This window comes from Brassica napus, chromosome C8, assembly GCF_020379485.1.
Source record: "Brassica napus cultivar Da-Ae chromosome C8, Da-Ae, whole genome shotgun sequence".
NCBI classification, from domain to species: domain Eukaryota; kingdom Viridiplantae; phylum Streptophyta; class Magnoliopsida; order Brassicales; family Brassicaceae; genus Brassica; species Brassica napus.
Window position 1 is genome coordinate 3,992,550 of NC_063451.1, and position 6,847 is coordinate 3,999,396.

At 32.4% G+C, this 6,847-nt stretch overlaps 1 long non-coding RNA gene across 2 annotated transcripts; it reads left to right on the plus strand.

Moving 5' to 3' along the window:
* The first annotated feature begins 2,058 nt into the window (after nucleotides 1-2,058).
* LOC106423715 lies at nucleotides 2,059-4,666 on the plus strand. 2 transcript variants are annotated; one of them, XR_001284716.3, is made up of 4 exons: nucleotides 2,059-2,527; nucleotides 2,682-2,796; nucleotides 2,884-3,018; nucleotides 3,362-4,666. It is a non-coding gene; the product is annotated as an uncharacterized LOC106423715 (long non-coding RNA). The 2 variants fall into 2 exon arrangements; XR_007327449.1 differs by having other exon boundaries at nucleotides 2,062-2,527; nucleotides 2,884-4,563.
* The last annotated feature ends 2,181 nt before the right edge of the window (nucleotides 4,667-6,847 follow it).

The following is a 6,847-nucleotide window of genomic DNA, read 5'->3' on the forward strand; positions in this document are numbered from 1 at the left end:
TTTAAAACTTTTCTCTTGATAAGAGCAGGATAGAATCTTTTTTCAGTGGAATGTAAATCGATTCTCGTTGGTGTGATTGCTTTGATAAAGAACTGTGTGGTTTGGATTGATTCAGGCGGTGAAATATTCCTCTGGATTCACAAGGATATCTTTTGGATATCTCACGTACTACCTTTCTGGTATGTTATTCTGAATATTTTCATGTTGTTTTTGTTCTGAAACTTATGAATCTTCTCTACTTTTTTTTCTTCTAATTTAGCTTCGCATAGGTTGAAGTCAAGCATTAAGGAGTGGGATGTCTGGAGGAGAGAGCCAAGTTGTACGAGAACAGCAAGCGAAATAAATTATGTAGATGAGCTTTTATGTTTTAGATGTTCATCAATTAACTACTTTGTATCTTTTATTTTGATAACTGGTTTGTTTAGACTACAAACTGAGACTTAAATGAGTAAATAAGCTTACTTTTCTCTAGTATTTATTGTCATGTCTTGTCATATCTTGAACCACACACACCAATATTCAGGAAAACAGAATGCAATTATGTTGTGAAGAAGAGAAGCAAAAGAATGCCAACCCATAGTTGAAGTTTTAAAAACATAAAATTTTAGTCGAGGATTTTTCTTCTGATCTAAAAATAGTTTGGGGTTTAAATAACTAAAAACCCTAAATAAAATGGATATTTGTTGCAGGAAGAGAGAACTTTATGTCGCTCATTGCCAATCTATTCAAATATTACAACTAGAAAGTTACAAACCTCACTCAAGCATATCTCCAAAGCACGAACTTTGTCTTTTAAAAGATTTGGGACCAATCAGAATGGGTAACTTTTGTTGTTTAGTTCATTCTTATAAGTCTTGTATTATACATTGTACAACAGTTTACATGTCCAGTTGCTTACTGAACATTAGTCACAAAATAACCGTACAAGGCTATGAACATTTTTCCACATTAAAGAGAAATTTGCAGTGTCTTTGCCCAATATGTTCAGTGGTTAACAGAGGAGCTCCTCAAGTTTCTCCTTAATTTTATTTGTCTCATTGACTCTAACCAAGATATCTACGAACTGAGGAGACTTGTTGTATTATAGTTGTAATACATTTAAATTTTATTTTCATACTATATTATATAGAAAGAGCGGAAAACATGTTTGGTGCTTTTGGTTGTTTGGGGACTTCTTAACAGATTGTTCAATGGTGGACAGATTCATAGCAGTAAAGTCTCGTGGACTTCTCTTTCGCAGAAAACCTTCTCCATCATGAGCTTTGATTACTACACATAAGAGAAGCAAAGTAGAGATAAACACCAAAACAACTCTCAAGGAATAAAATATCAAATAGGTAAGCAAGACATAAATCTCAATGGTTTTTTAAAGTTTTTATTAATAAATACCAAAGTTATCCAAAAAAAAAAGGCTATAATCAAAACCATCAAAATTTCTTCAGTATTCACAGAACAATATACAGAACATCGACACTAGATTTTGCTACACTATTGGCTAGACTCGTATTGAATAAAGACACCGGTTTTTGACCGGTTTAATAACTGGTGATCACAGAGAGACCTAAGAATGGTGTTGGAAAGACTCGTATCAATAGTATGAAGTAATGATCGAAGGATGACGGTTATTTGATATACAATTTGTATGGTTTGTAAATTCTAATATACAATTTGTATGGTTGTAAATTTCACTGATTTTGTAAAAGACAATATTACCATTAATGAGAACCTTACACCATCTCCATTGCAGGGTCATGACCCAGTATCCAAACAAAAAATTAATATTAAAAAAATAAAAAGAAGAGGAAAGAGAGAAAGACGGGTCCTAAACAAGCCCTTTTTAACACCGGTTCTAAACCTCAATTCATCACGTATTTCTTTCTCAGTGGCCTTAATTTCTATTTTGAATTAAAAGTTATTTATTTCTTACATATGCAACGAAAAAGTGATAAATTTATGATCTAGAACCTGTAAATGGATATCTTACCGATGAGGCTGCCCTTAGACCATCTTTAAGGGGAACTCTTAAGTGGAGTTTTTAGGGTATTTAGTAATTAAAAAAAAAAAAATTAAGTTAAGCAACAGATCCTGGGGTTTTTAAGAACCACCTCTTGCAAGACACGTGTGGCAAGAAGAGAGTATTGCGTTTACTCCATCTCTCTCTCGACGGTTCAATGCAGCGATTGATTTCTCTCTGTTGATCTTCTGATTCAACACTCCGGCTCTCTCTGTTGCTCTCAACGATGATGAATCACTGCCTCTTACCGGCGGTGTTGAGAGTATTCGCGGTGATGACGACGGCGCCGAGAGACATGACGGCGAGGGAGACGACGGGGAAATAGATAGAGTTGGGAGAGAGGATGAGGACGACGTGGCCAGTGGCGGTGGCGGTGTCGATGAAGGTGGTGGCCAGTGGCGGCGTCGATGAAGGCGGTGGTTCCGCGGTGAGACTGAGAGGAGATGAAAGTGGTGACATCAACTTTGTATTATTGTCTGAACCCAGTTGCTCGTTATTACTATACACTTAAAGGTTAGTACCACAACCACTGTACAAGGCTTGGTGCCTGATCTTGTCATGTGTAGAGGTCCTGCTAGTTTATTATGTTCACCATTATTGTTATTACTATCTAAGATCATGTGAAATTACGAAGCATTCGTGTAACAACCTTCTCTGTTTTGAATAGATGCTATGGGGTGTGGGAAAAGAAGATATACGGCTGTCAAAGATGCAGACGACATGGAAACATGAGTATATGACAAACCTCTGCCTTGCTTTGGTTGTGGAATCGGATGGTTCTCGTGAGTATTCGATTCCATCCTCTTGTTTATCCCATATATTATCAGTCTTAAGACCAATGCTGATTTCTTCTCTTTGATAATTGACAGCTTTCTACTAGGTTTTGTGTTCCCTCCTTTGTGATGGAAGATGAGGGCGTTGAAAGATTTGGGATTGGATGTGATAAAAGGAACCATCTCAACTGAAGGATCCGTTAAGCAGACCAAATTTTCTATAACAAAACTGTAAGCAACGCCGTTCTGTCCCTGCTCCTCTTTTGCCTTTATGTGTTTTTCTATCACTTATTAGACCACTTCCCCGCCCTTGGCTCAGGAGTCTACTAGCTCTGGTCCTTCAATGGTGAATGGGTTCATATTTATGTTTAATAATAAAAAAGGGTTCATATTTATGTTTAATAAAAAAAAAAATCCTTAAAAACCCTTAGTTTAAGAACCTACCATTGGAGCAATTAAACTAAACGTTTTTTAACAAAAGTTCTTAATCTACATTTATTACTAAAATACTCATTAAGAACTCCTAATGGAGTTCCATGGTTAATCATGCTCTTAGAGTCCGTTTTAAATGCAGTGGCAAATTGTGGTAGTTGGTCAGTCTATATGGACCGGCGGCTGTACTCAAAGTGAAGTTAGTGACAAATATCCACTTACCTTTCAATTTCGAGCTATTTATATTTATGTTACGATATAATAATAACAAAATCATAACTAAATTTATTTGTTGAAGTAGTTATGATTTTTAGAAATGAAATATTTGTTGTCCTATATTTAGGATCGATTAGGTACAATGTTAATTGTTTGTGTGTTTAAGAAATAAATATCTCGAACAACTAAGAATTTTAGTTACTCATTCCGTTTCATTTTAATTGTCGTTTTACGCTTATGAAAATATATTAAAAAATATTTAATTTTGCATATTTACTAAATAAAAATATCATTATCGATACTGCGATACACCTAAACACATTTTAACCTATAGAAAAATAGGATGGACTATAAAGTCAATAAATTTTATATTGAAACTATAAGGCACTACTTATTTTGAAACGAAAATTTTATTGGAGCGGGTATGAAGAAAATACGAAGCTTGAGGAGAAAGTTGGCGTATATCATAGTTTCCATGAGTCAAGAGTCTTTGTGAAGTATTATGTTAACTTTCCCAAAGCTATTGTATAGAGATCATGTCTTAGGTTTGTATATATGATGGTGAGATGTAATGGAATGGACAAGAAATTAAGCACAAAGCTTATCATGGTATCAGAGCTATAATAGCAAAAACCCTCAAAATTTCTCAAGATCGACATGAGTATCACAAAAGAGAAGAAGAACGAGACAGAGATGATTCGTGTGGGCGCGGAAGCGCGGAAGCGACACTCTCACCATACTACCTACATGATGCGGATGGACCTGGAAACACAATAACTACGGTTCAACTAATTAAGGGGGAGAACTATGAAGAATGGGCAAAGCATGTGCGGAACGCCTTGCGAATGAAGGCTTCATCGATGGAACTCTGAAGAAACCAACTTAACCAGAAGATATCGAACAATGGGAGGTGGTGAATGCTATTATAGTAGCATGGATAATGAACACCATTGAACCAACATCCTTTGTATGACTGCATTATCATAGTTACTAACATAGGAGAGGACTATAGAAAGAGATGTAAATATGAATCTCTTACATGGATAGCTTTTATAAACACATTTGGGTTTATTAACAGTTTGTGACAAGCGATTTTGTTTTAGTGAAGGAGACCCGTCGCAGCGACAACAACAAATGCGTCTGTTTTTCGGTGGTGTGGGAGTGAAATATCTTATGTTTTTCTAAATCAATAATACAGTTTGTGAAACTATAATTGATTTGACTAAAGCTATCTTGGATGATAAAAAAAAAAAAGGATTGCAAGGTTAGTAACTTCTACTATAGATTTTAATTTCAACTAAAATTTTTTTGGTCAACTAAATTATAATCAGTTTTTTCATCCATATCATCTTAGTTATAAACGTAAGATTTATTATAGCATAAAAAAACAGGTTCAACAAAATTTAATGTGTGATTTAATAAACAAATGAATAGGCAAGATTTTTAGGTTTTATGGAGACGATAGTAAATGAATATGAAAAGAATTAGAACCAGATGATGAGAAATGATTCGAGCAAATTAGTGGTGACACAGAGCAAAGCAGAACGAAAGAAGAATGAGCAGAGTTAAGTTATTACACATGCTAAAACTAGACAAATCAAATGACACAATGTGAAAACAAATATAGTCAATACAAGGGAAGAGGGTGAAGATAAAATGCATTGAAAAACTGAATGCTAGATTAGTAAGCAATAGGCAAAAGGAGATTAAAACGCAAAAATCTCCACACCCTGGCGCGGGGTAATGATACCTAGAAGAGTCACAAATATAATAGTTGAAGTGAGTATTTGGTTTTATATGCAATTGTATTGAAAGTATGATTTATTTAGAATAGTCGGAATCGGTCTTGACCCCATGAAACATTTGAATGGGGTCCCCACTTCTGTGGAGTCCATTATTTTAAAAAACAAATTTATATGTGTACTAATAAATAAAATGCTAAAATGCATAGCAGAAAGAAAATGATAAAAATTAGTTTTTATAAATTATAATTTTATAAGAAATATAAAATAGGCAAAAAGGTTTTTTAAAAAAAATATTTAAGCTACCCAAAAAAAATTATGTTAAGAAATAATTTAAATTTAAATTTTGTTAAAAATAACTTTAAAAAAATACTAAATAAAATTTTTTTTTTTGGTTTAGGATCCCTGAAATCTCAGATCCGACTCTGTATAGTCGTAGCGGTTTATAATAAAGTTTCTTTTACAAAACATACTTTTACGGGTTTAGAAGAAGACAATGAGAGATTTGCCAATATTTCATAATCTCCGTTAATACCAACCACCAAGGTCAGCAATTCATCGCAATATAACTACCACCTTCATCAACTGATAAATTTCTCAGTAGACAAATCAAATTTTACAACAGGAACGGAGCCTTGATTACAAAATCTCAGCAGAACTTCTCTAAGCTCGAAGAGAAGAACAACTATTTAATTTCTCTCATCAACGAACGACGGAACAAGGTCCAATTCCATAATTCCAATTCAATTTTAATCTATGCACTTATCTTTCACTTACGTTTACCCGTAAAACTTATTACGGCACAACAATATATTAACTTCAATTTATCAATTAAAACCACTATGACTAAACCAAAATCTCACCCGAATCCACTTCCTTTTACATTTTACATTTTAAAAATATTACAACACTTTTAATTATTAACATCCCCGGGCTTACGTGGAGCTCCACCCCTAGTAATAATAACTAGCTTAAGATCCGCGCAATTGCGTGGGATGAATGTTATATATTAAACTAATTTTTATCTATTATTATTTATTTTTATTCATTTACGTATTATGTATATAATTAAATTAGATTAAAGACATAAAACAAAACAATACATCTTGTTTATTTATGATATTTGTTTTGGTAAATAAATAAAATGATTGTTTTGATTTATTTTATATGATATATAACTAAATTTCAATGACATGTACATAGATATATAGTATATTTTAATATAAATATTTATTATTGAGAATTCATACTCATATGATAAACACAAAATTTCTAGTGTGCGATTTTTTAATACAAATTTCAAAATTAAAATATTAAGGTTTCAATATTTTTTCAACATAAATTTAGAAATTATCATATTTATTTATTTTTCTATGTTATATAGTTTAGTTTTAAACTATAATAATATATAATATGAAGGTAGTAAATGAGACTTCATATTCATAAAATTTATGATCATTGTATCTTGTTATTGCCAAAAAAAGTTAAATCATTGATCACAAAATTTTAGTGTGAGACATTTAACGTTTTTAGTAATTTATTGTCGTTTTAAAAATTCAAAATATAACATATAAGAAAAATTTAAATTTTTATTATATGGTTAATGTTGTTGTTTAATATCTTCTAATAATATAAAATTAAACAAAAAAGAGCTAAGATACAAAAGTTAT